Below are 9517 nucleotides of genomic sequence, written 5' to 3'. Positions count from 1 at the left end.
TTACAGCAGTTATGTCATGCTTAAAATATAATTTCGTGAAACCACTTAAACGATGCAAAATAAACTATATTTCAGACACCATAAAAGTGACATTCTGCAATGCGTCCTATAGACATTCAAAGATTAACTTTGGACTTGAAATGTGAGTATTATTGCTGACGATCTCTTTATGACCTTCTCTTTCCTGTAGCTCAACCAGTAGAGCGTGGCGTTTGCAACGTCAAGGTCATGGGTTCGATTCCCAGGGAAAGCAAGAATTGACAAAAAAAATGTAAAATGTGTACCTTAAAAATGCAATGTAAGTCGCTTTGGATAAAAGCGTCTGCCAAATGCATAAATGTAAAATGTAAAATGTTATGACCACAGTGTACCATATTCGGATGGCTACTTCTAGCAGGACAACGCTTTCACAAAAGGTTTCTTGAACATGATCACTTTCTTGAACATGAGTTCACTACTCAAATGGTCTCTAAACTGAGTCACCAGATCTTAATCCACAAGCCCCTTTATGATGTGGTGGAGTTGGAGATTCACATGATGGATGTGCGGCCAACAAATCTGCAGCAACTGCACAATGTTATCATGTCAATATGAACCAAAATATTTGAGGACAGTTTACAGCAGTGTGTGGGTGCATTGTACTGCTGCAAAAGGCCACCGCTATCAGGGAGCACCACAACCAAGTAGGGGTGTACATTTTGCAACAGTCTTAGGTAGTATGTGTCAAAGTATCATCCAAATGAATTCCAGGACACAGGGTTTTCAAGGCCAGAGCACTTCCTCTGCCCGCCAGCCTGCCTTCTTCCCTTAGTGCGTCTGGTAGCCAACTCTTCCCTAGGTAACTGTTGTGGCAAAATGCAAATCTTGGTATAGCCATACGTTTACCTTCCGATGGTGTGAGATATGCAGTACATGACATACGTGTACCATGAGCTATACATGGGCTACGTGGCATCCTGACTTAAACAACGGCCTGTATGGAAATGTACTGAGGGGGGAGGATGCTGCCAACAGTATAAGAGATTGTGACTTCTGTTATGACTTCAGTGTACGCTTGATGTGGCCTTGTGGTTGCATCAACCGTGCCTCTTTCTTGCAAGAATTTTTTTTATGAAAATTATATATAATTATAATTGGCTAATGTTTGTCTCTTATTCAGTGAAGCGACGGAGTTAATTATTTTTCCATTACAATTTGGTGTCAGATGGTGGGATTCCTTGGATGTGCCGTCTGGACCCCGTGAGCAGACGGGACTGATCATCCTGGACGTTAGAGTCACAGCCTTACCACGACATGATTGAGGGAGAAGGGCCGACTGCTCAGGGGGGTCCGGAGGGTCCGACCACTGGAATCAGAAAAGAGAAAATGAACCCGAGGTGGTAACGGGACGCTTCTGGTAAGAGACAAACTTAAAATTCAGGGGAATTTTAATATGTTTATATGAGTTTAATTTGAGAATTTGGGTTAAAAGATTTGAGAAAACCTTTATGGTAAAAGAGATGACCATAGTGGGAGTCTGACTCTGTGATCGTCGTGACTAAGATATTCTGGGAAAACTGAGATCCTGGAACATGATCAAGAAGTTTGGGATAATGGAGGTTATGTGGGTGATTAAAATATTCTGGGAGAATTGAGACCACGGAAGTGGTTAAGAAATACGGGAGATTTAAATCATGCCAGTGGTTAAGATATTTCTGGGAGTATTGAGACTACATTAGTTGGGGAGGATTGATATTTGAGGATTTAAACTTGGAACGAGTTTTGGAGAATTCATATCCGAGGAAGAAACTAAGGGGTTTAGACATCCGGGAGAAATTGAGATCACACAGAGGGCGCTTGGAAATGTGTCCAACCCGTCTGTCCTGGGTGACGGATCAGATCTGTGAGAGACGTTCTACAGACTGCCAATATGGGAAATCTCAAAGCAAGCTACACTGTAAAAAAAAGGCAAATTTTGAACTTTTGCGGTACAATTGACTTGGATGTTTAAGTTATTTAAACTTAAATTATGTTATACTGACTTTAAAAAAATGAGTTACATCTAGTATAACTGATGAAAACAAGTTTAACTTATGTTTTTACATTGTTTTAACTCATCAATATATGTTGTCACAACTTATTGAACATATGATTTTTTACAGTGTAGCAGAATATACAGCGGTATTTTGACGAATGAGAAATTATATGGCCAAAAATGTATGCAAGGTATAGGAAAGTAAATTAATTTGATTATGATTCCCAGAAGAGGGAATGCTGTGTGTCACCAGACTGAGACTCTGTTGAAGAGGGGAGATAAATCGAAGAGCTGTTGTGGGAAATGTGTGTGAGAAACATGAAATGTGCTATGTGAAGCAGATAACAGGGAAAGTGAAAGCGTTGTCTCGGCCACAGCTATTTAAAGATCGCTGGTGAGTATGAACTTTGATTAAGCTATAGATAACAATTTGTGTTAACTAAATTAGAGCTAACCATTTGAATGACATGATCAGTAATGTGATCAGTCCGGTAAAAGATTGAGACTAGAGAGCGCAAATGCTGGAAGCAGCTCTGCTCTGAAGCCCACAATTTAAAGAAATAAGCAGAACGTATTAAGGAAATGAGCAGCAATGTTTTAATTCTGTTTAAGAAAAGTAAACAGCAATGTAACAGGCTATAAATAAATTGAGAACAAGAGAAATTTAAATTTCTAGATGTTAGAGCTTACTCATGGATTTTAAAATGTCTGGGGTGTCATTTAACCCCGGAGGGAAAATCCCAGTAAATGAGGGATTGTATAATTGGATCACCAAATGTGATGTTGGTTCTGAAAAAGCAGATGCAAGATACAATTAATTGCAAGGCATTGTATGTTTTATTGGACCAGAACTCTCTTCTCTGACTGTTCGAGCAATCGCCACTTTAGGCACCGCCTTAAAGACCAGAAACCAGACTGAAAAATGCAAGGTTCCTGAAGTACAGAGAGTGTTTTATTGTGGTCAGCAGGACCATTTTACACGTAACTGTGTACATGCACCCATAAGGTGTTAAAAATGTGGAAAAAATGAAGCCACCAGACTAAATTCTGTAAACGAAACCCAGCAAAGAGAAAGAAACAGAGATGAGAATTATGGAATTATATGAGATAGCAATATGGTTCTCTTTCATCATCTCGTTTCGAGATCCACCTATGGGAAGGGCATCCGTACCTGACCTCTGCAGAAGCATCCAATTGCACCAAGTCTGACAAGACAGGCAGGAGCGCGCAGCCAATGCCCAGTAAGGCCCCACCCCTTACCAGCGGGCATATATGGGCTGCATACGCTACTGTACATCAGTTGACATTCGCTTCTCGCGATCTCTGCACTGACACAGTTCGGTTAGATTTGCGCTGCTCACTTATTGTCTGCAGGAGGAAATATCGCCAGATCAGCCTCCACCGGGCGTGACAGTTCTATTCTGCCACATTCTGTGTCTGCATTCGGAGCCGCTCGCGCTCTCGTCCGTCTTCCTGTTCCACGGCTGCCGCCACGGACCTTTCTGAGTTTTTCGCGGGTATGTCGCTCTCTCAGTCTTCTCCTTCTGTGTCTAGCCTATTACGGGCCTGCCCGGCCGCGTGTGGGTCTCTTATCGCCGCTAAGGATTTTTACCCTTTCTGTGTGGTCTGCTTGGGCCTCAAGCACGCAGAGGAGGCAATAGAGAACCCGGAGAACTGCAGTTACTGCCTGGTACTGCCTAAGAAACTCCTGCGACACCGCCTTAAAGTTGCCGCTACTCAGTGTGGCGAGCTCGACTTGTCGTACTCGGATATGGAACACGGTGACGATAGCGCGCTACCGGGGACCTCCCGGGGCGCGACGGCTCTTGTTTTGGCTGACCAGCCCAATCCTGAGTTCCCCGAAGAGGACATCTTCACGGGTAACCTCCCGCTCGCCGACGATCTTGCCGGGTCCGGTGATTACGACGACGCGGGCCTTCTTGGAATTTCGGAGGACGAGGAGGCCATCCCGCCCTCTGTTATTCCCCAGGCTAGCGCCCCGCGGCCTTGCCTGAATCCATCCTCCTGGATGTGTGTGAACGAGCGGCCGCTCGTCTCAACATTAAATGGCCGGCTCCACAGAGCGCCACCGACCAGGAGAGGGATATTTATGACGGTAAAGTGTTGGGAGCCCCCCCCCCGGCCCGAGGAAAGAACTCTTTCCCGTTCTTCCAGCGTGCGCTAAGCACATGAGGCACTACTGGAACGACCCGCTCGATCTTAAACACGGTCTCGCGGGGCTGGAGGTTAAAGATATGGCGGCTCGCGGCATGGGTGAACCGCCTGCCATTGAGCCCTCCATTGCCAGACACCTCAACCCAGTCCAGGGAGGGCTGCCCGCCCCCCCGAAGCCGGTCCTTCCTAACAGGATGGACCGTTTTTCTGCCTCGGTGCACCAGGCCGTTTATAAATCCTCGGCCTTGGCTGTTAGGACTCTGAATGTCTCCTCCCTCCTTTCCGCTTACCAAGCGGAGATCCTGGACGATCTGGGCCAGCAGTTAGATAAGGGATCTTCTCCCTCTCCTGCACTGTGGAAGGAGATCATCACGGTTAACGACCTCGTTCTCCGTAATGCTCGTCAGGTCGTCCAAACCTGCGGGCGCTCTATGGCGCTTTCCGTGGTAGGAGAGCGCTCGCTCTGGCTCAACCTGTCTGGTCTCCCGGATAGTGAAAAGAAACGTATCGCAGGCGCCCCGGTAGAGCCCGGCCGGGCTCTCTTTGGCCCCGCAGTTGCTATGATGCAACAACGATGCGACGACAAGAAGGAGCACGAGGCCTTCATATTGTATCTTCCCAGGAAGACGGTCCCACGCCAGGCGCCCCCTGTGCGTTTGCCTAACCCCCCGGTCCCGGGACGTAATTTTAATCAGGTCAAGGAAAAGCCTCGAAAGAAGTTTTCTGGGCTTTCTCCCTGCCCCAGAACCCCTGTCCAAAGGACGGAAGGTTCCTGCTGTAGGGTGTCCCCCTCCCGTGGCTGCCCAGCCCATATGTTTAGTGGACGATGTGTGTTCCCCCCTGTTCAAGGGGATTGTCGTGAGGAAAAGTTCAAAAGCAGTGTAACCACACCGCACATACTGTGTTCCCCTCACCCAAATAATAAAGGCTTCGGCCCCAGTGTTTCCCAGAAAACACAACACACACAGAAACACAAAAAAAACACAATAAATCTAACGAATCAAATGAATTCGTCACAGCGAGATACCCTCTCAATGTAGGGAAATACCCTTTCTCTCGTAATGGTGAACCTGCACGTGTCGTCCCTAGTTTCTCCACTAGAGGGCGCCATTGCATCACAAATAAGCCAGCTAGGCATGCTCGAAGCCAGCACGGCCTGGACGAGCATTCACACGAGCTGTGTGTCAGCCTGGCTTACTGTATTACGCATGATATTACAGGGCTATCGTCTGCAGATTGCTATGAAACATCCACGTTTCAGCAGCGTTCTCTTTTCTCACACAGAGGAAAGCACGGCCCACGTCCTGAAGGAGGAAATCTCCTCTCTTCTAAACAAAGGTGCGATTCAGGTGGTTCCCCACAATCTGATAAACCAGGGTTTCTTTCCCGTTATTTCCTGGTCACAAAGAAGGACGGTTCCCTCCGTCCTATTCTGGACCCCAGGGTGTTGAACAAACATTTGAGGAAATACAGATTCATAATGTTAACCCTTGGTTCGCTCGCCCGTGTCATGAAACGGAACGACTGGTTCACATCGGTCGATCTGAGAGATGCTTTTCTCCACATAAGCATTTATCCACCACACCGGAAGTTTCTTCGTTTCGCCTATCAAGGCATTTGTTACGAACTCACGGTGCTTCCGTTCGGGCAAAAATTAAGCCCCCGAACTTTCTGTTTGCGTGTGGAAGCGGGCTTCACTCCCCTAAGAATGTCTGGTCTACGGATCCTGACATACATATGCGATTGGCTCATCATAGCCGATTCGAGGGAAAAGGTGTTGCAGGACACCTCCCGTGTGCTCGCGCACACCCGATCTCTGGACTTCAGGGTGAATGTGAACAAGAGCAGCTTTACACCCAGTCAGAGGGTGATCTTCCAGGGCATGGAGCTGAACTCAGTCTCCATGCGAGCGCGTCTCTCTCAGGAGCGCGTTCTCTCTCTGACGAACTGTCTGTCACAGTTCAGAGAGGGGGCGAGGGTGCGATATCGCACATGTCTCAGGCTACAGGGTCTTATGGCTTTAGCTATCCAGTTTTTGCCACTAGGACCCCTGAGGATGAGGGCGTTCATGAAATGGGTTTTGTCACTACATTTCAGCCCGTTACACGATCTTTGCCGCTCTGTAACAGTGACGCGCACCTGCGCTGCAGCTCTGCGCCACTGGAAGAGCGCAGACTTTTACGCACAGGGTACCCCTCTGGGGACTGTCATGTTGCGGAAAGTCGTGACGACGGACGCGTCCCTAACAGGCTGGGGTGCCACCCAGGAGGGCAGAACTGTGAACGGTTTGCGGCCGAGCAAACTACGTTCAGAGCACATAGATTATTTAGAGCTTCTAACCAATTAGAAGGCTCTGAATCATTTTCTGCCTCGTCTGCAGGGACATCATGTGCTCGTACGCTGCGACGATACCACGACAGTGGCTATCAATCGTCAAGGCGGCGCGCGCTCGCCGAAGCTTCATGCCCTAGCTTACAAGCGTTTGGTATGGAGCGGGCGAGTTTTCCTGTCGTTACGCGCGACTCATGTTCCGGGAATTCTGAACAGAGGCGCGGATCTTCTATCGAGGGGGAACCCGCTCTTCGGAGATTGGCACCTCCACCCTCAGATAGTAGACATGATATGGATGAGACTACGGGCGCCCGTAGATCTGTTCGCCTCGCGCGAAAACAGCCATTGTCCTATGTTCTTCTCGCTAAAGGACTTGGACGCGCCCCTCGAGGTGGACACACTGGCCCACCCGTGGCCCAGAGTGCTGCTGCTGTATGCCTTTCCTCCCCTGTGCCTGATAATTCTCACACTGGCCAGGGCGAGAGAGGGGGGGTTTTCTCTCATCCTGATAGCACCCAGGTGGCCCAAAGCGCCGTGGCTGGCAGAGATAATCCCTCTGTTGTATGCCCAGCCGTGGTGCCTCCCCCTCCGCACAGACCTATTGTCTTAAGTGAACGGGGAGATTTATCACCCACACCCGGACAGGGTAGCTCTCTGGGCTTGGCCCGTGAGAGGACGAACCTAAGCGCGTTAGGGCTTCCCCCGCGCGTGGTGGCTACTATACAGAATGCCAGGGCCGTTTCTACACGGTCCTTGTATGGCTGTAAGTGGCAGGTGTTCGATGAGTGGTGTGATGGGCGGGGTCTCACGTCATATCAGTGCTCAGTCGCTGATATCTTGTGTTTCCTCCAAGACCTTATGGATAAGGGCAGGTCTTTTTCCACTATTAAGGTCTATCTGGCAGCTATCTCTGCTTGTCATGTGGGTTTTGAGGGCTCAACGGTTGGGCAGCATTCTCTAATCCGCAGATTTATGAAGGGCGCCCGTCGCTCCTTGCCAGTCATTAGGAGAACGATCCCTGAATGGGACCTCTCCATGGTGCTGGAAGCTCTGTCTCAATTCCCTTTTGAGCCTCTGGGGAATATTCCCCTTAAGTTGCTGTCCTTCAAAACAGCCTTGCTCTTGGCCTTGGCGTCAGCCAAACGTGTCAGTGAGTTACATGCACTCTCGGTCCACCCCTCGTGCATCAATTTCTCTCTGGGTGGAGATAAGGTTTTCCTCAAGCCTAATCCAGCATTCATGCCGAAATGTTTCCCTGCGTTCACATCGGAGGTGTTGGAGCTATCCGCTTTTCACCCTCCGCCCTTTTCCTCCGCGGAGGATCAGAGGCTAAATGCCCTGTGTCCAGTCCGTGCGTTACAAACGTATGTGTCTAGGACCAGCGCGTTCCGGAAGAGTGACCAACTCTTCGTTTCATGGGCTCCTCCTCGCAAAGGGGATCCCCTGTCTAAACAACGCCTCTCACATTGGCTTGTGGACGCTATAATCTTGGCATATGAATCAAAGGGAGTGCAACCCCCAGGGAACATCAGAGCTCATTCCACGAGGGGCTTGGCCGCCTCTTGGGCTCTGTTCAGGGGAGTATCACTGCAGGATATCTGTTCTGCGGCCAGTTGGGCTTCTCCCCATACGTTTGTGCGTTACTACAGGCTGGATGTCACCAGAACCTCAGTAGCACATTCGGTCTTGGGGGTGGGGTCTTCCTAACCCTGCCTTCCTTATGTGTGACACACATAGCCTATGTTTCATGTCCTGCTTCACACCGCAGTTACGCGGTTGCGTCGGTGTGGCGAGTTCATGATTATGAGACGCGTCGTGCACCGCCCCTCGGGGTGACCGTCTTTTTCTGGCTAACAGGACCTCACTGTGAGTGTATTGGGCAATCGGGGAGCTGTCCATGTCTCTCCCATAGGTGGATCTCGAAACGAGATGATGAAAGAGAACAATAGGTTACTATCGTAACCCCGGTTCTCTGAAACATCGAGTGGAGAGATCCACCAGCGTTGCCCCGCTTACCGCACGAGAAGCGAATATACTTACTGATGTACAGTAGCGTATGCAGCCCATATATGCCCGCTGGTAAGGGGTGGGGCCTTACTGGGCATTGGCTGCGCGCTCCTGCCTGTCTTGTCAGACTTGGTGCAATTGGATGCTTCTGCAGAGGTCAGGTACGGATGCCCTTCCCATAGGTGGATCTCTCCACTCGATGTTTCAGAGAACCGGGGTTACGATAGTAACCTATTGTTAATAAATGTACTTATTTTGGGGAAGGGAGGAGCTGTGATCATTTTAATTTTAATCATGAGGTAAAATTAAAGATGATAAAACATGTTGTAAGGATATGATTTTGTAGAGAGTTTACTTTTTTTATTTATTTAAAATTATAATAAATTATGTTCTTGCTCTTCTCACTTTTGCCAAACTCTAATAATGCTTATTGGAATACTGGTTGTTTTTGAAATAACTATAGGTAGGTTAATATGTTGGAAACCAGAGAAGCTGAAGTTTTGGTTTCAAAAGATAAGCTTGTGCTGGGGTAATAAAACAATTCACTTATCTGAATCTGCCCCCACCATTTCATTTCTGACTGGTGCTGTGGCCTAACTTGAGTAACAGAGACTCAATCTCGAGTGGAAATTGATAGATTCATACAAATATAAAATTATGATTATTTGAAAATGAGATTTTAGTCTAAGGATAGAATTAAAAGGAAAAGGATGTTTTAATTTGCCTCTTCTTGAAGGATCGCTTTCTGTACTCCTGAGTTGTAAGTCGCTTTGGATAAAAGCATCTGCTAAATGCATAAATGTATGTAAATGTGAATTAGCTTGATTTTAGTTAAATAACATTTAATCTTTAACTTTTAAGTTTAATACTAGTTTGTTTTTTAATAATATTTAATTTTTAACTTTTAAGTTTAGTTTGATTTTAAATACCATTTAATCTTTAACTTTTTAAGTTTAATTCATTTAATCAGTATTAATTTAATAATATAAG

General features: G+C 47.4%; 1 pseudogene; it reads left to right on the top strand.

Annotated features, from left to right (window-relative positions):
• The first annotated feature begins 5250 nt into the window (after window positions 1-5250).
• On the top strand, window positions 5251-6671 carry LOC137070592 (uncharacterized; annotated as a pseudogene).
• Window positions 6672-9517: the final 2846 nt, after the last annotated feature.

Source organism: Pseudorasbora parva, chromosome 3 (assembly GCF_024679245.1).
Source record: "Pseudorasbora parva isolate DD20220531a chromosome 3, ASM2467924v1, whole genome shotgun sequence".
Lineage (NCBI taxonomy): Eukaryota > Metazoa > Chordata > Actinopteri > Cypriniformes > Gobionidae > Pseudorasbora > Pseudorasbora parva.
Note: the sequence above shows the minus strand (reverse complement) of the source record. Positions and strands in the feature narration are given on the sequence as shown.